Genomic DNA, 21,797 nt, shown 5'->3' with positions numbered 1-21,797 from the left:
AGGCACCTGTAGTTCCAGCTACTCAGGAGGCTGAGGCAGGAGAATTGCTAAAACCCGGGGGGACAGAGATTACAATTAGCTGAGATGGTGCCACTGCACTCCAGCCTGGGCAACAAAGTGATACTCGCAAAAAAAAAAAAAAAAAAAAAGCTACAATGAGATAACTCACCTAACATAATGGTAAAAATTAAAAAGACTGTCAATATAATATATTAATGTGGCTATGAAACAACAATTGGAACCTTCATATATTGCTGTTCAACCACTTTGGAAACTGTTTGTCAATAGAAAAATTGATGGCACTACGTGTTAAAACAAAACAGTTCTACTTCTAGGTACACACCCAAGAGATGAATGCATGTGTCCAACAAAATATAGCTTTAAGATTGTGCACAGCAGCATAATCCATAATGCTAAAAAAACTAGAAGCCACTCGAATGTCCCTCAATAGAATGAATCAGTTATGGTATGGTCTTACAATGAACAGTACACAGTAATTTAAAAAAACTCAAAAACCTTGACACTTGCAACAAAACAGATTAATAGTATAGATACTGTATTAAGTGAAAGAGGTCACAACAATACATACTGGATGATGCATTTACATGAAGTTTAAGATTAGGCAAAACTAATGAATAATGACAGAAGTCAGAATAGTGACTGCTAAAGGTGGTATTGACTAGGATGGAACATGAGGAAACCTGAGGAGACAGAAATATTCTACAGATGGATGATGGTCTCATAGATCCTCTAGAAAGTGCAGATCACTCTTCTGAGGCATTTTGCTGTAAAGCAGAGAATGAAGGCAGTGGTTGGCAGAGGAAGTGAGGTTAGGAGAAGTTTCCTAGAGAATGAAGAAATAACATATTTATGTGCAGATAAAATAATTAAATAGCAAATGACAACTGATGATGATAGAGAGAGAAAATGATGGCGTCAGACAAGGGTGGGAGGTGATGAGACAGTGTGCTCCCTTGGAGTTGAAAGAGGTTCTAAGGCTGGGCACAGGAGCCCTCATCTGTAAACCCAGCACTTTTGGAGGCCAAGATGGGAGGATCACTTGAGCCAGAATTTAGATATCAGCCTGAGCAACCTGGCAAAACCCTGCTTCTACAAAAAATACAAAACTTAGCTGGACATGGGGGTGCATGCCTGCAGTCCCAGTTACCCAGGAAGCTGAGGTGGGACAATCACCTGAGCCCAGGAAGTTGAGGCCGCAGTGAGCCAAAATCATGCCACTGCATTCCAGCCTGGGTGACAGAGACCCTGTATCAGGAAAAAAAAAAAAAAAAAAAAAAAAGCAAACAACAACAACAACAAAACTAGCTCTATAGGAGCAGAGATGAGATCAGAATACCTGTGAGTCATTGTCTATGTGAGCAGATGAGATGGGAGCTACAAAATTTTCTTCTGATTGCCTCCATTTTCTTGGAGTTAGAAAGCAAAAATCAGCAGCGTGAGGACAGAGGAAGTGACTTGGAAGTATGGGGAAAGAGCAGCACGGGATAACTGGAACAGGAACGCAGTGAATGGACCAGGGATATATACTACACTCATGAGGTGGGTTCAGGGTGGGGAATTTCATGTGGGTGGGTTTCTCTGCAGTTATGTTCTGCTGCACCGGGCACAGGCACTTCTTTGAGAGGAGACTTGGATTTAACCAGCCTTGCAGTTTTACTGTAGGGTAAACATACCTTTTGTGCATGAGATCATGTATACCTACGAATCTTAGTTTTACCAATTAGGGCATCATCACAGCTAGGTTCTTTCAGTGCACAAAACTAGAAAATTATTTAAATATATTTGAATAAATTCATGTTAATGTTTATAATTCATATTTTAAAATTACAGGGATCTTTCTGAACTTTTGATGTGATACTTGCATCTTTTTTCTCTGGCAGTGAAAATCTTGGTTGATAATTACAATACTGGTATTACTATCAGCAATAAAACTACTAGCAAAGTTTTAAGTTCCTTTTTTTCTTAGAATGTATCCTGTTAAGGATGTACAAGTGGAGTACTATATTTAACAGTCACTTGGAATCATTAATTTCTCCGTATAGAGCCTAACAATACAAAATAAAAACAGGTTCTTTAATTGTTTGAGTTAAATTTGGATGTTTGCTTTTTACGCTTCTAAATTAATTTTTAAAACATATAATACACGTTGGTAAGTAGAAAAAACTATAGAAAAGGTTATACTCAGAAGTCTTGCTTCTTTCCTTGTCCTCTCCTTATTTCCCCCCCTCATTCCTTACAGGTGACCATTTCTTACTCTGAAAGCTGGTAGTTTAAAGGAAAGAATTAACCTCTGAGGACAAACCAAAATTTATCTGCAGCTGATGAGTGAAATTTCTTTCCGGCTGAGAGAAAGTGTCAGCTAATAAATGAAGAGGAATTTACTTGGAAAATCTTTCTGCAAATCTCAGTAAAGTAATTCAGACAAGGATGCTAAGACCATTAGATATAACGTTGTTGGAGAAGAAAATATTGGCACAGAACAAAAGTATCACCCCATTCTGAGCTGAGTTCAAAACAAACAAAGTATCACCCCACAGATTACTTGCTTGTTGCAAAGGAAAAACGTATCACTACAACAGAGAGCTCTCACGTTATCATCTTAGCTGGGTGGTCAAGCTTGACATCATGTGCTTACTGATGGGAAGCAATATGCCATACACAGCATCAACCATGAAGCTCTCTTTCAAAAATAATTAACATGATTCTAGCCAAGCTATTAGGCTGAACTTCCAGTTTAGAACTGGAAGAGGTCCAGGCGCGGTGGCTCACGCCTGTAATCCCAGCACTTTGGGAGGCCGATCACTTTGGTGGGCGGATCACAAGGTCAAGAGATCGAGACCATCCTGGCTAACATGGTGAAACCCCATTCTCTAGTAAAAATACAAAAATTAGCTGGGTGTGGTAGTGTGCACCTGTAGTCCCAGCTACTCGGGAGGCTGAGGCAGGAGAATTGCTTAAACCCGGGAGGCAGAGGTTGCAGTGAGCCGAGATCATCCCACTGCACTCCAGCCTGGCGCCTGGTGACAGAGTGAGACTGTCTCAAAAAAAAAAACTGGAAGAGGATAGAGAAACAAGTTAAACCATCAGACAAATCTGGGAGGTGGATCGTCCCACAAAACAACTGATATTGTTTCTTCAAATAGGCAGTGTCAATGGGGAAAAAGTTACAGAACTAAATGAGACTAGAGTTTTATTTCTTTATTTACTTATTTATTTTTTTGAGACGGAGCTTCGCTCTTGTTACCCAGGCTGGAGTGCAATCGCGCGATCTCGGCTCACCGCAACCTCCGCCTCCTGGGTTCAGGCAATTCTCCTGCCTCAGCCTCCTGAGTAGCTGGGATTACAGGCATGCGCCACCATGCCCAGCTAATTTTTTGTATTTTTAGTAGAGACGGGGTTTCATCATGTTGACCAGGATGGTCTCGATCTCTCGACCTCGTGATCCACCCGCCTCAGCCCCCCAAAGTGCTGGGATTACAGGCTTGAGCCACTGCGAAGACAGAATGATAAAAATAACAAAGTATTCATACCGGATACCCAAAGTGCAATGCTGTGCAATATTAACCCAACTCATTATTACTCTTAAATGTATATATAAGTAGTTGAAGAAGTAATACGTGAAATGTACCAGTGATTTTTTACACTGGCAACAAGGTAGACATTAAACATTAGAATTGCAGAGTTTTATTATATAAACCATTTATTAACATTTTATTAATGTTTCAAAAATTATTTTTCTTTTAAATTAAGACAATTATATTTTTATTGTGTCTTTTAAAAATAATGTTGAGGCCAGGCGCAGTGGCTCATGCCTGTAATCCCAGCACTTTGGGAAGCCAAGGCAGGTGGATCACGAGGTCAAGAGATCGAGACTAGCCTAGCCAATATGGTGAAACCCTGTCTCTACTAAAAATACAAAAAATAGCTGGGTGTGGTGGTGTGCACCTGTAGTCCCAGCTACTTGGGAGGCTGAGGCAGGAGAATTGCTTGAACCCGGGAGGTGGAGGTTGCAGTGAGCCGAGATCACGCTACTGCACTCCAGCCTGGCACCTGGTGAAGGAGCTAGACTCTGTCTCAAATAATAATAATAATTTTAAATATTTTAAAACACTTTTGAAAACATGAAAATAATTTTTAATATTTACTTGACTTTTCATTTTCAATGAAATGTATGTAAATATTATACATTTGAAATACATTTTTTATATTTGGTATTACTGCCAACAGAACACAAATAATGAAGAAATTCATTTAGAAGCAGAGGCAGAAAGATTGCTTGAGCCCAGGAGTTAGAGGCTGTCATGAGCTATGATTGCACCACTGTACTCCACCCTGGTGACAGAGCAAGACCCTATTTCTAAACACACACACACACACACACACAGAATTAAATTAATGATTTTGTTAGGAAGAAAGGAAGACAAAATTGAGAACGTTTCTTCAGAATGAAGATTTGAAAAGACAAGAGATCAAAACAATGGAAGAATAGCTAAATATATAGATAATAAATAGAAAAAAGCAGAGCTCCTGAAAAAGAGATTATTCAGGAATATTAAAAGGAATATTAACCAAATATATGTTTTCATCACTCACCCAAACATTGCTGCTAAACACCGGCATAAGTGAAATAATGGTCATCTTTGATATTTTGCACTGTGTCATATACAAACCACAATGTTACACATCTTTCTTAATATTATTATAATGAAAAGTTATTTGCCAAGGTAAGAAGATAGAATATACTTTATGTTTGCTAGCTTGATTTGAATATTTTATTTTATTTTTTATTCTCCCTTTCTTTTTCTTTGAGACAGTGTCTCACTCTGTTGACCAGGCTGGAGTGTAGTGGCACAATTACAGTTCACTGGAGCCTCAACCTACAGGGATCATATGATCCTCTCATATTAGCCTTCTTTGTAGCTGGGACTAGAGGCCTATGCCACCATACCTAACTGATTTTTTGCAGAGACAGGGTCTCACCTTGTTGCCCAAGCTGGTCTCAAACTCCTGGGGTCAAGCAGTCCTCCCACCTCAGCCTCTTAAAGTGCTAGGATTATAGGTGTAGCCACTGTGCTCAGCCAATTCAAATATTTTCGTTAAGAGATATCATATGCAGATCTTCATTTGAAATCTTGCCTTGGGCTCTACAGCTGCAAACATTAGTGAGTGGGCCTGACTGCAATTTTTAAATGCCAAGAATAATCAAGCAATATCTATAAAGTTTTCAAAGAAAAACATTGCAACTGAAGAATGTTAAATTATTTGTACCTATTCAAGTTTCTTTTAACATGTAAGAGAAATGAAAGAACATTTCAGATATTCAACGGCTGAAAAATATACCATCTATAAATCCTTCTTGGAAAAATTATATAAAGACCAAACAGCACAAACTACAGAGCTCAAGGTTAGGAGATTTCAGGGAATACAGCCATATGAATGTGTTCCTGCCATTCAACTGTCTTTACTCCAGCCCAATACCAACTGCTTTCCCAAGTAGACAGGTATGGAGTGTGTGAGCTAACCCTTAGGTCTGCTTAGATCATTTCCAATAAAGGAAATTTAGGACTTTCCCCTCTGGGCCAGATGAAGACGTGGGGACCTGTAAAAATAACAAGAGCCTTGGGATGAGGATTGAAAAGTCACCAATATAAGAATGGCTGGCTCACGCCTGTAATCCCACTACTTTGGGAGGCCGAGGAGGGGAGATCACCTGAGGTCAAGAGTTTGAGACTGGCCAACATGGTGAAACCCTTGTCTCTACCAAAAATATAAAAATTAGCCAGGTGTGGTGGTGAGTGCCTGTAATCCCAGCTACTTGGAATGCTGAAGCACAAGAATCACTTGAATCTGGGAGGCGGACGTTGCAGTGAGCCAAGACTCAGCCACTGCACTCTAGACTGGGCAATAGAGGGAGACTCTCTCTGAAAAAAAGAAAAGGAAAAAGAAAAAACATGTCACTGATATAAGATCATGCCAGATCTCACGAATATTTCTTTTTGAACCTCTGGCCCTTGGGGACCTGTGGAGAACTGGCAGGTGGATTGGATCCTTCCTGCCCAGAATCTGAGAAGTCAAGGGAATAGAGTGTTGTCAGCAGTGAATAAACACCTTCTGGCTTGGGTACCAGTGGGCCACAAGAGAAAACAACAGTGCCTCTCAGAATCAGTGGAATTGCCCTAGAGGGACACCAACATCAGGACTTTAGACCTGAGCAAGGGCGTAGCTGTGCAGAGGCAAAGGAAAATAACAAGACCCCTAACCTAGCAGGCAGAATGAGGAGGAACAGGCAGCACCACTATTACCTCCAGAAGCAAAACTACTGGAGGACGAAGAAGCCACCTTGAACAAGCCAAAACAAAATGCTTAGGAAAACCTGATTACAAATCACAAACCATGGGTTTTAACTTAGAAAACAAGTAAATGAAGCAGAGAAAGGTAACTATGTAGATGTCAAATAGTGAAATTTAAAGGTCAACTTGAAGGCCTAGCTCAGAGCATTCAGCAAACATGCAAAAAATTGGGACTCAACAGAGAAAAAGTAAAACCTGCTGGACAGACCCAGAGTATCTCTCATAAAAATGACAGGAGTGCTGATAGGGAGGACTCAAGATGGCGCTGTGAGAACTACCCAGGATTGAAGCTCTCGGTGAATGCACGGAGAGGGTGTCAGGGCCGCATTTCCAGACGGATCTTTGTTGCCCACAGAACGGGGAAATTCCCAGGTATAAAAGAGACGCGGGATGCCAGGCAGAGGTTTTGGCTGGTGTAGCCGACAGCTGGTGTGGCAGCGGCCCGCGCTGTAGCGCAGAGGTGCTACACAGCGTTCCGCACAAAGCGCACTGGTCCGGGTGCCCTGTTGAACCGGCAACCTGAGACTTGAGAGGGCTGAACTTGAGACTGAATGAGACTTGGACAGTGAGCCAGCCCAGGAGATTCCAGGGACACAGCGTTTGGGGTAGCACAGTGTGACAAACAAAATGGTGATTCCAAACTCTCCCGGTGGAGAGGTTCCCTGAGGGCGCAGCTCCGTGGGGGAGGGGTGTCCGTCATTACTGAGGCACTCCACCCCTACTGAGGTACACGCCCATTGCTGATGCAGCCTGCCATTGCCGAGGCAACCCATTACAACAGAGAGACTTCGCCACAGGGCAAAGCCAATGGCAGCAAGGCGGAGACCGCAGCAGAAGGGCAGAGCCTGCAGCAACAGGGCAAACCTCACACCAGCAGGGCAGAGCCTCGGCAGGCAAATAGTGACTAGACTGCCTCCTAGCTGGGCAGGACAGCACAACGAACACTCAAAAATAAAGCCCCAACACCCCCGACAGAGCATCTGAGAAAAAAAGTGTGTTTTTATGAGTTCTGTTGCAGCAGAATTAAACATAGCAGCCTAACAGCCCTGAATGAACAATAGACTTCACAGCTCAGCAGTTGAGCTCCTATAAAGTACAGACTGTCTCCTCAAGCAGCTCCCTGAACCCTCTGTATCCAAAAGACTGACACTTGGCAGGCATCATTCAGGCACAAAGATAGCAGAAAAAGAAACTGGTATCATCCCTCACTGTTCCGCAGCTGCTATAGGTGCACCCCAGACAAGCAGGGCCTGGAATGAATATCAGCAATCGTACAGCGAAGGGGCTAGAGTGGTAGAAGGAAAACCAAGTAACAGAAATACTTCATCATCAACAATCTGGGTGTCCATTCACAGACCCAATCGAAAAGTCAGCAACTACACAGACAACAGGCGGATTAATCCACAAAGATGGGAAGAAACCAGCGCAAAAAGGAGGAAAACACCTGAAACCAGACACCTCGTCTCCTACAAAGGACCAAAACTCCTCACCAGCAAAGGAACAAAGCTGGACGGAGAATGACTGTGACGAAATGACGGAATCAGATTTCAGAAGGTGGGTAATGAGAAACTTCTGTGAGCTAAAAGAACATGTTTTAAATCAATGCAAAGAAACTAAGACCTTTGAAAAAAGATTCCAGGAAATGATAACAAGAATGGATAACTTAGAGAGAAATATGAATGAATTAAAGGAGCTGAAAAACACAATACAAGAACTTCGTGAAGCATGCACAAGTTTCAATAGCCGAATTGACCAAGCAGAAGAAAGAATATCAGAAGTCGAAGATCAACTCAATGAAATAAAACGAGAAACCAAGATCAGAGAAAAAAGTGCAGAAAGGAATGAACAAAGTCTCCAAGAAATGTGGGACTATGTGAAGAGACCTAACCTACGTTTGATAGGTGTACCAGAATGTGATGAAGAGAATGAATCCAAGCTGGAAAATACTCTTCAGGACATTATCCAGGAAAATTTCCCCCACCTAGCAAGACAGGCCAACACTCAATTGTAGGAAATACAGAGAACACCACAAAGATATTCCACAAGAAGAGCAACCCCAAGGCACATAATCGTCAGATTAAACAAGGTTGAAATAAAGGAGAAAATACTAAGGGCAGCCAGAGAGAAAGGTCGGGTCACCCACAAAGGGAAGCCCATCAGACTCACAGCAGATCTCTCGGCAGAAACACTACAAGCCAGAAGAGAGTGGGGGCCAATATTCAACATCCTTAAAGAAAAGAACTGTCAACCAAGAATTTCATATCCAGCCAAACTGAGCTTCAGAAGTGAAGGAAAATAAAATCCTTTGCCAACAAGCAAGTACTCAGAGATTTTGTCACCACCAGGCCTGCTTTACAGGAGCTCCTGAAAGAGGCACTACACACAGAAAGGAACAACCAGTACCAGCCATTCCAAAATCACACTAAATACTAAAGAGCATCAACATAATGAAGAATCTACAACAACTAATGGGCAAAACAGCCAGCTAGCATCAAAATGGCAGTATCAAATTCATACATAACAATATTAACCCTAAATGTAAATGGACTAAATGCACCAATCAAAAGACACAGACTGGCAAATTGGATAAAAATCCCAAACCCATCAGTGTGCTGTATCCAGGAAACCCATCTCACATGCAAGGATACACAAAGGCTCAAAATAAAGGGATGGAGGAAGATTTACCAAGCAAATGGAGAGCAAAAAAAAAGCAGGAGTTGCAATTCTCATCTCTGATAAAATAGACTTTAAAGCAACAAAGATCAAAAGAGACAAAGAAGGCCATTACATAATGGTAAAAGGATCGATACAAAAAGAAGAGCTAATGATCCTAAACATATATGGACCAAATACAGGAGCACCCAGATACATAAGGCAAGTTCTTAATGACCTACAAAGAGACTTAGACTCCCACACAATAATAGTGGGAGACTTTAACACTCCGCTGTCAATATTAGACAGATCAACCAGACAGAAAATCAACAAGGATATTCAGGGCTTGAACTCAGACCTGGAGCAAGCAAACCTGATAGACATTTACAGAACTCTCCACCCCAAATCCACAGAATATACATTCTTCTCAGCACCACATCACACCTACTCTAAAATTGACCACATAATTGGAAGTAAAGCACTCCTCAGCAAATGCAAAACAACTGAAATCATAACAAACAGCCTCTCAGACCATAGTGCAATCAAGTTAGAACTCAGAATTCAGAAACCAACCCAGAACCGCACAGCTTCATGGAAACTGAACAACTGGCTCTTGAATGTTGACTGGATAAACAATGAAATGAAGGCAGAAATAAAAAAGTTCTTCGAAACCAATGAGAACGAAGACACGACATGCCAGAATCTCTGGGAGACATTTAAAGCAGTCTCTAGTGGAAAGTATATAGCAATAAGTGCCCATATGAGGAGAATGGAGAGATCCAAAATTGACACCCTATCATCAAAATTAAAAGAACTAGAGGAGCAAGATCAAAAAATTCAAAACCCAGCAGAAGACAAGAAATAACTAAGATCAGAGCTGAACTGAAGGAGATTGAGACACGAAAAGCCCTCCAAAAAATCAATAAATCCAAGAGCTGGTTTTTTGAAAAGATCAACAAAATAGACAGACCACTAGCCAGATTGATTAAAAAGAAAACAGAGAACAACCAAATAGATGCAATAAAAAATGATAAAGGGGAAATCACCACAGATTCCACAGAAATTCAAACCATCATCAGAGAATATTACAAACAACTCTATGCACATAAACTAGTAAACCTGGAAGAAATGGATAAATTCCTGGACTCCTGTGTCCTCCCAAGCCTAAACCAGGAGAAAGCTGAAACTATGAATAGGTCAATAACAAGGGCAGAAGTCGAGGCAGCAATTAAGAGCCTACCACACAAAAAAAGCCCAGGTCCAGATGGGTTCACAGCTGAACTCTACCAGACACACAAAGAGGAGCTGGTACCATTCCTTCTGAAACTATTCCAAATAATCCAAAAAACGGGAATCCTTCCCAAATCATTTTATGAGACCAATATCATCCTGATACCAAAACCCGGCAGAGACCCAACAAGAAAAGAAAACTTCAGGCCAATATCCATGATGAACATAGATGCAAAAATCTTCAATAAATATTGGCAAGCCGATTGCAACAGCAAATCAAAAAACTTATTCATCATGATCAAGTAGGATTCATCTCGGGGATGCAAGGCTGGTTCAACATGCGCAAGTCTATAAACGTAATTCACCACATAAACAGAACCAAAAACAAAAACCACATGATTATCTCAATTGACGCAGAGAAGGCATTTGACAAAATTCAACAGCCCTTTATGCTAAAAACCCTCAATAAACTCGGTATCTCAAAATAATAAAAGCTATTTATGACAAACCAACAGCCAATATCATACTGAATGGGCAAAAACTGGAAGCATTCCCTTTGAAATCCGGCACTAGACAAGGATGCCGTCTTTCACCACTCCTATTCAATATAGTACCGGAAATTCTAGCCAGAGCAATCAGGCAAGAAAAAGAAATAAAGGGTATTCAAATAGGAAAGGTGGAAGCCAAATTGTCTCTATTTGCAGACGACATGATAGTATACCTAGAAGACCCCATTGCCTCAGCCCAAAAACTCCTGAAACTGATAAGCAACTTCAGCAAAGTCTCAGGATATAAAATCAATGTGCAAAAATCACAAGCATTCCTCTACATCAATAACAGACTTAAAGAAAGCCAAATCAAGAACGAACTGCCATTCACAATTGCTACAAAAAGAATAAAATACCTTGGAATACAACTCACAAGGAATGTAAGGGACCTCTTCAAGGAAAACTACAAACCACTGCTCAATGAAATCAGAGAGGACACAAACAGATGGAGAAACATTCCATGTTCATGGTTAGGAAGAATTAATATCGTGAAAATGGCTATACTGCCCAAAGTAATTTACAGAATCAACGCTATCCCCATCAAGCTACCACTGACTTTCTTCACAGAACTGGAAAAACCACCATGAACTTCATATGGAACTAAAAGAGAGCCCGCATAGCCAAGTCAATTTTAAGCAAAAAGAACACAGTGGGGGGCATCACACTACTGGATTTCAAACTATACTACAAGGCTGCATTAATCAAAACAGCATGGTACTGGTATCAAAACAGAGATATAGACCAATGGAACAAAACAGAGGCATCGGAGGCAACACAACATATCTACAACCATACAATCTTTGATAAACCTGACAAAAACAAGGAATGGGGAAAGGATTCCCTGTTTAACAAACGGTGTTGAGAAAACTGGCTAGCCATGTGCGGAAAGCAGAAACTGGACCCCTTCCTGACACCTTACACTAAAATTAACTCCAGATGGATTAAAGACTTAAACATAAGACCTGGCACCATAAAAACCCTAGAATGAAATCTAGGCGAAACCATCCAGGACATAGGAGTAGGCAAGGACTTCATGAACAAAACACCAAAAGCATTGGCAACAAAAGCCAAAATAGACAAATGGGACCTAATGAAACTTCACAGCTTCTGCACGGCAAAAGAAACAGTCACTAGAGTGAATCGGCAACCAACAGAATGGGAAAACATTTGTGCAGTTTACCCATCTGACAAAGGGCTGATATCCAGAATTTACAAAGAACTCAAACAGATTAACAGGAAAAAAACAAACAAGCCCATTCAAAAGTGGGCAAAGGATATGAACAGACACTTTACGAAAGAAGACATATATGAGGCCAACAATCATATTAAAAAATGCTCATCGTCACTGGTCATCAGAGAGATGCAAATCAAAACCACATTGAGATACCATCTCACGCCAGTTAGAATGGCAATCATTAAAAAATCTGGAGACAACAGATGCTGGAGAGGATGTGGCGAAAAAGGAACACTTTTACACTGTTGGTGGGAGTGTAAATTAGTTCAAGCATTGTGGAAGACAGTGTGGCGATTCCTCAAGGCCTTAGAAATAGAAATTCCATTTGACCCAGCAATCCCATTACTGGGTATATATCCAAAGGACTATAAATCTTTCTACTATAAGGACACATGCACACGAATGTTCATTGCAGCACAGTTTACAATAGCAAAGACCTGGAATCTACCCACATGCCCATTGATGACAGACTGGATTGGGAAAATGTGGCACACACACACCATGGAATATTATGCAGCAATCAGAAATGATGAGTTTCTGTCGTTTGTAGGGACATGGATGAATCTGGAGAACATCATTCTCAGCAAACTGACACAAGAACAGAAAATGAAACACTGCATATTCTCACTCATAGGCGGGTGTTGAACAATGAGAACACATGGACACAGAGAGGGGAGTACTAAACACTGGGGTCTATTGGGGGGAAAAGGGGAGGGCCAGTGGGAGGGGGAGATGGGGAGGGATAGCCTGGGGAGAAATGCCAAATGTGGGTGAAGGGGAGAAAGGAAGCAGAACACACTGCCATGTGTGTACCTATGCAACTGTCTTGCATGTTTTGCACATGTACCCCAAAACCTAAAATGCAATTTAAAAAAAAATGACAGGAGTGCCAAGAGAAGTTAAAGAAATATGGATGAAGAAAAGGAATAATTAAATAAATTAGTAAAAGAAAACTTAAGTCTGAAAATTAAAGGGGTCCACTAAGTCCCAGTTAGGATTGTCAGAAAAAATATATATACCTACATATGGCTTCATAAAATTCTATATTCCAAGGACAAAATCATACAAGCTTCCAGCGTGAAAAAGAGAGAGTATAAGGGAGAGAAAAGGAATCTTCTTACCCCTCAAAAAAAAATTCTTTTTTTTTTTTTTTTTTTTTGAGACAGAGTTTCGCTCTTGTCGCCCAGGCTAGAGTGCAATGGTGTGATCTTCAATTATCACAACTTCCGCCTCCTGGGTTCAAGCCATTCTCCTGCCTCAGCCTCCCAAGCAGCTGGAATTCCGGGGCTAATTTTGTATTTTTAGTAGAGACAGAGTTTCTCCATGTTGGTCAGGCTGGTCTCGAGCTCCCGACCTCAGGTGATCCTCCCACCTCAGCCTCCCAAAATGCTGGGATTACAGGCATGAGCCACAGCACCCAGCCAAGACTTCTTTCTTAATCAAGTTTGAGTCCTTTCTTGAACATTTGGTTAAAATGCTGTAGGTGGTTTGTATGGTCTCTGAATATTTCTATATCTGGAAATTCTTTTTCATTGAGCAAGTAAAAGATAACTTGGCTGTGTAGCAGACATTTATATAATACTTACAATGTGCCAGGCACTGCTCTAAGCACTTTAGAAATATTAACCCTCTTAATTCTCATAATCCCCATTTTAACAGAATGGAAGTAGAGAGGTTAAGAAACTTACTCAAGGTCACAAGCTAGTAAGTGGCAAAACCTTTTCTCTTTGTTACTGTCAGTCCATGTGCATCTAATATTAAACCATATACTTCAGCCATACACCAAAGAGAGAGAGGCATCTTATAAAGAAGCAATTTATGCAGAGATAATGGTCATTAACTTGTATGAACTAACAACATACATAGATTTGTATCACAGTTTTTGATGAGAAAACATTCAAAGTTTTTGGATGAGAAAAAGTACCATAACTAAAATCAATAAACAATATGCTTGCAAAAGTATTTATAATGCTATTGCGGTGGCCCCCAGGGAGAGAAAGCTAGGACTTACCCAGTGTGAGGAAATAAACCCAGATTCTGAGCAACGCAGGAGAAAGAGATTCCAAACCACTGCGACCAGAGGCCTCGGCCAGACAACCTTGTGCACGAGCCAAGGCAGGAAACATTGCAAAGGGGCGACCAAGTACTTCTTTGGTGGTCAGCCTCCGGAGGGTGGAGTGTGTGTGGGAACGTGGTGTTGTTTGTATGAATGGTGACAAGTCCTACTGCCGAGGAATGGCCAAGGAGAATGGCACAAATGAGAAGAGTGTAAGGGACCGTCAGAAGGGGGAAGGGAGGAAACAGGTCAACCTCCCAGCGCAGGGAAGGCAAGAAATTCCTAGCTTGGGGGGTTGAGTCTTCTGTAAAAACGGAATAGGTGAGAGTCCCAGCTTGGGGGGTTGTTTCTTTGTAAAACCGGAATAGGCAAGAGATTCCTAGCTTGAAGGGTTGACTTTTCCGTATCAAATGATAAAGTATTGCTGTTTTATTTGTACTAAAGAACCGATCCTCAAGCCCGCAGCTGTCTGGCCAAAATTTGGGTCCGATGACGATTAGGTCTGTCAACTCTTAACAATGTATGTCAACAACAAAAGCACTTCTCACAAGAAGAAATATACTATGCTCTGCAGCAGGGGCCAGTTCTCCTCTACCCACTAAGAGAAAGAGGGAAAGAATCAGAGAGTAGAATAAAGTCAGGAGCAGTCTCACCTAAAAAGGGTGGAGCTTTTACCAGTGAGCAATCCACATGTAAATGGGACCCTTTAGACACCTTCCCTCGTTTCTGGCTTCAGCTCCTCCTGCTCCCACCATCCCTAAGGCACCACCTCTTCCGCCTCAGAACCCAACCCAGAATTCCCTACGCCCCCATATAACCTAGGGTCTTGGGAGCTACCATCTCAAATGCCTGATCATTGCCAGCCTGAGTCTTCTTTGAAGAAAGGGCTCCGTCTGGAGATAGAGCAATGCAAAGGAGATATTCAAAGTTTTCCTTTCCCCTCTTTTTCCAAGGAATCAGCTTCAGCTTCAAAGCTTTTTTTTTCTTCTTCTTCTTCTCTAAAGGAGATGCCTCAAGAAGGAGGCGTGGTTAGTTTTGTGAAGCCTCAAGGAGGAGGCCCCGTTGGTTTTGTGAAAGCTCCCTTAACTACTTCTAAGGTCCAGAGTCTTAAGAGAGAACTTAAGCCATTATTAAATGACCCTGATGGGGTAGCAGAATAGATTGATCAATTTTTAGGTTCCCTGTTATATACTTAGACCAAGTTAATGTGCATTCTAAGTATTCTCTTTTCAAGGGAAGAAACAGTAGATGTGGAAAGCCAGAGAGAAAGAGAGTCAAAGAGAGAGAGAGGGAGAGAAGGAGGCAAAGAGACAGAGTCAAAGAGAGAGAGAGACAGAAATAAGGAGGCAAAGGAGAGAAATTAGGAAGAAGAGAAAGAAATATTAAGAAAGTTACAGATAAAGGATGCACTTTTATTAAGGAAAGTTATAAAACAAAGAAAGTTAAGATTGTGATAGCTGTTAAAAATGTTATAAAGAATTTATGCAAGAAATGTTGTATACTTTTTTGAAAGTTTAAGCAAGTTTTGAAATGTGAATTGTAAAGGAAATTTGGTATGTAAACATATTAGATAAAGTTAAACCAGTATCATCCAGTTTTTCTGTAAACTGAACATTAAAATAAGAGCACAACCGGTTTTTCTTAAAGCACTAACCTGCTCTTTAACAAAGATTATAGAAGATCTCTTAGCACAGGCACCACTTCTAGAATTTCCGGTACACCAGCACCAGCCTGGAGACCACCCTACCTCGTGTTGCTAGCCACGAAGACTGCCGTTCGTACAGCAGGGAAGAGATGGACACATCACACATGAGTCAAGAACACCATCACCATTAGAATCATGGGCTATTGTTCTAGGATCAGACCCTACCAAGTTAAAGCTAAGAAAAGCTTAGTCTATCTATCTTTTCTTTTTTTCTTTTTTTGCCTTTAACTACTCCCCATCTTGTTATTAATGTGATTAGATCTGGCTCACCTCAAGTAGTTGCTTTGATGTCTGTTTAATTATGCCTTGTGGAGATTTGAATAACCAAGAATAGCTTGCTCCTTCAGAAGGATGTCTCTACCCCTCTTAGACTTCCTCAGATGGGGAAGACCTAACGAGTTCCTCTAAGGATACTAGTAATCCAAGGAACCGTAGCTGTATTAATTGGTAGGAATCAGACTGTTGTCCCTCAAATACAGAATCGCTATGTTCTGCTTAGTCTAATGTCATATGGAACACTAAAGGGTTAAAATAGACTGCTTCCACAGGTCTTTGTCAGTCCTTAAAGCTATATATCCACTTCACCAAAGGAATTACTCCTTTTAGCTGTCAATCACCTATGTAATCCTACATAGCTTACTATAGTTATTGCAACATCTGAAAACTCTTCTGCTTCATTAAGTCATATTTATGGTATAGGAGCCGACATTTCAGGAAAGGATCCTAAAGAAATTTTTGAAATGCACCTATTGCTCCTTCAGCCTCTTTATCAATCACTCCTTCTAGACACAATGACAAAACCAAAATCTCAATGGTAGAAGTAGAGGACCTAAGGCAAAACACAGCCAATGAAACAGGATATAAGGAGGCAAACGCCTGGTTAGAATGGATTCAATATTCCGTTCTCACCTTAAATGAAAGCGACTGTTAGGCTTGTGCGCACAGTAGGCCAGAGGCCCAGGTTGTCCCCTTTCTACTTGGTTGGTCCTCAAATCAAGCGGACATGGAATGCCTAGTAGCTCTTTCTCAGGATTCCAATGCCTAGAATAACAAATCGTGCCAAGTTCTTTCTTTGCTATTTCCTGAGATTCATCACCCTGTGGGATCAGCCCCAGAGGGCCATTCAACCTCCATCTTCTGTGGTTGGGTTCACCTCATGCCTCTCATGACAGGAGGAGAATTCAATATTCCTTGTAAATGTCACAGGATGCAGTGAAGTAAGGCAGTTTTCAGTCTTCCATCAGCCACCCCCGAACAAACGTCTGGTGGTATTGTGGAGGACCCTTACTGGACACTCTGCCAAATAACTGGAGTGGTACTTGTGCTCTAGTCCTATTGGCTCTGCCTTTTACCCTAGCATTTCATCAACAAAACATAGAGGAAACCCACAAATGACATACAAGAGGAGCCCCATATGGGTCCTTTGATTCTCACATGTACTTAGATGCAATTGGGGTCCCAAGAGGAGTTCCAAATGAATTTAAAGCCAGGTATCAGCTGCTGGATATGAATCAACACTATTCTGGTGAGTGACAATAAATAAAAATGTAGACTGGATAAATTATATTTATTATAGTCAACAATGATTTGTTAACTCTACCAAGTATGCTGTTAAGGGAACTGCAGAACAATTAAGGTCTACCAGCCAAATGGCATAGGAAAACAGGATTGCTCTTGACATGATGTTAGCTGAAGAGGGTGGTGTTTGTGTAATGATTAAGACCCAATGCTGTACTTTGATTCCAAATAACACAGCTCCAGATGGAAGTATCATGAGAGCCTTACAGGGACTTATGACCCTATCTAATGAACTATTCAAAAATTCAGGAATAAATAACCCTATTTCAAACTGGATAGAGAACTGGTTCAGCAAATGAAAGGACACTTTGGCATCAGTCCTCACTTCCCTGGTGGTGGGATTAGGTATACCTCTTCTTGTAGAACATTGTGTTATACTCTGTGTTCGAGCACTCGTGCAAAGTCTCGTTAATACTACCCTCGCTAACCTAACTCCAACTCTTCCTCTACCCTATCCAGAAAAATTACTTCTGTTGGAAGACCAAGCTGAACAACAAAGCAAGAACCTATTAGATAAGTTTGAAGAATAATTATGAAATAAAAAAAGGAGGAAACTGTGAGAGATGGGAAGGTTCTTCTTCAAAGTTTAAATCTTAGACTACATTATAAGGAGTTACAATCGCTTGCTCCATGGTCATTATCCTCTATTTGCATAAACATATACCCATGTATATATAGTCTCTAAATCAGCTACATCTTAAATCAGCTACCTTGACTCACTCTGGCATGTCTGAACAGAGCTGGGCAAGCTCCAAGCAAACCTAGTGCATGCCATTCCTTATTTGAAACCCCCCCTGACCTTCTCCTGACTAGCTTCCTCTTTTCCCTTGTCTTCTTCCTTGTGTTCTTTCCCCCTATCTATTCAGGAAATTTCCAAGTTTTTAGTCAATTGGGTCAAGTAGAATATGAGGTCCCGTTCTGGTCATTGGACACAGCAGGAGGGCGATTGGGTCAGGTTATGAGAGTTATTAATGTCCCTATCTCCTTTGTTCAGGTGTGCTCTAGTGGCAAGACTGCCGGTGAGTTGCACCTGCAGGAAGTATGAACTAGCCTTGCTGAGTGATCCATTGTCTTGGTATGGACTTTTCCCGACATTATAAACCCGTTTCCAACAACAACAACAACAACAAAAAATACTGTTTAAAAGAATAAAATGGTCATTTTCATCAGGCGATGCAACTGAAATCCAACTGACAAGCAAACAACAAAACAAAAAAGAGTAGGAGGTGGGTAAAGAATTCTTCATTCACAGAATGGAGAAATTACTGAACAAAAAAGTAGGAAAAGTAAGGAAATGTGTGAGTTTCAGGAAGAACTGGAACCGGGAACCCTAAAACACTAATTCTCAAACTCTCATTGATCCTAGCGCCCATGCACACACACACCCACCCCACACACACATCTTGGGGAAAAACTGTAAATGTGGCCAAAGTGGAGAGGTTTTACAAAAACAGAGCAGTTCCTTCTACAGTAGCAATTTTCAATCATGACTGCACATTTTATTATCTGAGGAGCTGTCAAAAATATCAGAATGGGAAACATGATAGTAAAATGGGCAAGACATGAACAATTTTTTTTTTGAGACCAAGCCTCGCTCTGTCACCCAGACTGGGGTGCAGTGGCATGATCTCAGGATCACTGCAATGTCCGCCTCGCTGCAACGTCTGCCTCCTACGTTCAAGCGATTCTCCTGCTCAGCCTCCTGTGTAGCTGGGATTACAGGTGTACGCCACCATGCCTGGCTAATTTCTTGTATTTTAGTACGTACAGGATTTTGCATGTTTCCCAGACTGACCTCGAACTCTTGGCCTCACCAAGTGCTGGGATTACAGGCGTGAGCCACTGCACCTGGCCTGATGCGAACAATTTTTAAACACACCACCACCACGCGTCCCTTAAAATATATTGTGTTACTCAGGATAAGAGAACATAAAAACTACACCAAAATTCTATTTCTCATTTTCCATTGCCAAAAATTGAAATATTAACAACATCCTCTGTTGGTGAAACTCTGGGGAAACAGGCACTCTCATACACTGCAGGTGGGAAGGCACATTGTAACCTTAAGGACAATACTGGTTACACTGCATATACACTTAATTTTTAAGCCAACAATTCACATTTCTAAGGGTTTATCCTGAATATACACAAGAATACATCTGCAGATTATTAATTGCAGTATTTTTAGTCATACATATTAGAATGTATATAGTCACACATGGGAGAGTAGATGAATAAACAATGTACAAACAGACAATGGAGTACTACGTTTCTGCAAATAAGAACAAGTACAATCTCTATGAATCAGTGGGGAGCAGTTCCAGGATACACTGTCAAGTGAAATAAGCATAGTGCAAAAGAGTGTCTGTAATATGTTACCCTTTGCATAAGAAAGGAGAGGAAATAAAATATACATGTACTTATTTCTTTGTGCAAAAAGAAATAAAGGAAAGATAACCCAGAGACAAATGTGTTTGGTTACCTACAGGAAGCCGGTTGTAAGGACAGAAGGAACTAGGGGGAAGGGCGGAGGTCATTTTTCCAAGTATAACTTTATAAGCCATTCCAACTTTTGGAACTATGTTAATGTAATGCATATGCAATCAAGAGGAAAGGAAAGAACAGAGGGGAAGGCAAGAGAGAAGAGGGAAAGAAAAAAAGAAAATGAAAAGGAAGGGAAGGAAAGAAAAGGTGGGAGGGGGAAAGAATAGAAAGAAAAGGTAAAAACAGAGAAAGAGAAAGAAAAGAGAAGTGGAGGCAGGAGAGAGGAGGAAGCTAGAAATGATGGGGACATGGGGACCTCAAAGAAACAAATGAACCAAATGACATTTCAAATTAATAACATAATTGCACAGAAGGCAGGGATGGGTGCAGGAAGAAGTGAAGTTTTGAATATGTATTTAAACTATGTGCGCTACATCTAAAGGTGAAATAAACTCTGAACATATATTGAATTATATCTAGAAAGCTAGCAATTCTTAAACTATTTTCTGTGTTCTCTAGGATGGAACAAATAAGTAAATATGTTGGGAATGATGGTAACCTGCCTTCTCATTGTATGTAGAAAAAAATTTATATATCTGTGGTAATAAAGTAAAGCAAAATGCTAACATTTAATGAATCCGAGTGAAGGGTAGTCTTGGAAATAATCATATTCTTGACTGGGCGCAGTGGCTCACACCTGTAATCCCAGCACTTTGGGAGGCTGAGGCAGGTGGATCACCTGAGGTCAGGAGTTCGAGACCAGCCTGGCCAACATGGCAAAACCCCAATCTCTACTAAAAATACAAAAATTATCTGGGTGAGGTGGCACATGCCTGTAATCCCAGCTACTTGGGCAGCTGTAGCAGGAGAATCACTTGAACCCAGGAGGTGGAGGTGAGTCAAGAACCAGGAGGTGTCTTCCAGTGAGCCAAGACAGAGCCATTGCACTCCAGCCTGGGTGACAAGAGCAAAACTCAGTCGAAAAAACAAACAAACAAAAAATTGTATTCTTGTATTAGTTTTATAATTTTTATGTAACTTTGAAATTATGTCAAGATGTAAAGTTAAAAAATACATTTACCGGGAATTTACACATAGATAATTCTAATGATTGGTCTAAAGTAAAACCTATCCATTTACAATTCTAACCTACACCAAAGGTTAGATTTAGACTTCAGTGGTTGGAAGCAATAGTTCCTAGAGGGGAGGAGTTCAGACAGATAATATGAGGGATATATATTGCATTGGAGAAATAATAGACTTTCCTCTGTGTAATAAAGCATACAGTTAGCAATGAAAATTGCCACCTTTTAGTATCAAGTAACTTTACATTGAATTGTATAAGGCAAAAACTCTTAGAAATACAAGGGGAAATGAGCATATCTACAAATTCATTAGGACAAAAGCATTAAACCAGGCATGGTGGCTCATGCTTATAATCCTAGCTACTTGGGAGGCTGAGGCAGGAGGATTACTGGAGCACAGGAGTTCGAGATCCAACTGAGCAACACAGCGAGACCCCATTTCTATGAACAAATTTAAAAATTAGGTGGGTGTGATGTTGCATGTCTGTATTCCCAGCTACTTAGGAGCTGAGACAGGAGGACCACTTTGAGCCAGGCTGGGCAATGTAGAAAGATTGCATTATTTAAAAAAAAACAAAACAAATAACCCAAAAAGCAAACACTTCATTTGGGGAGATGCTTTTGTTCTGCTCATTTACCAGTGTAAATCAGCACTTACGAAGTGCCTGGTATATAATAATAATTTAAAAAAATGTAATAGTGAGATATTTGGACATATTTCATAGATTTACAGATAATCATCATGAGGGTGAAACCATGTCCTATTTTGTTCTCCACTGTCTATTCAACACATAATAGATGCTCAATTAATATTTATTGATTGGCTGAATCTGCTCTTTGATACTTGTGAGAGA

This window comes from Callithrix jacchus, chromosome 3 (genome assembly GCF_049354715.1).
Source record: "Callithrix jacchus isolate 240 chromosome 3, calJac240_pri, whole genome shotgun sequence".
NCBI classification, from domain to species: Eukaryota; Metazoa; Chordata; class Mammalia; order Primates; family Cebidae; genus Callithrix; species Callithrix jacchus.
The sequence above is the reverse complement of the archived record's forward strand: the minus strand, read 5'-3'. Positions refer to the sequence as shown.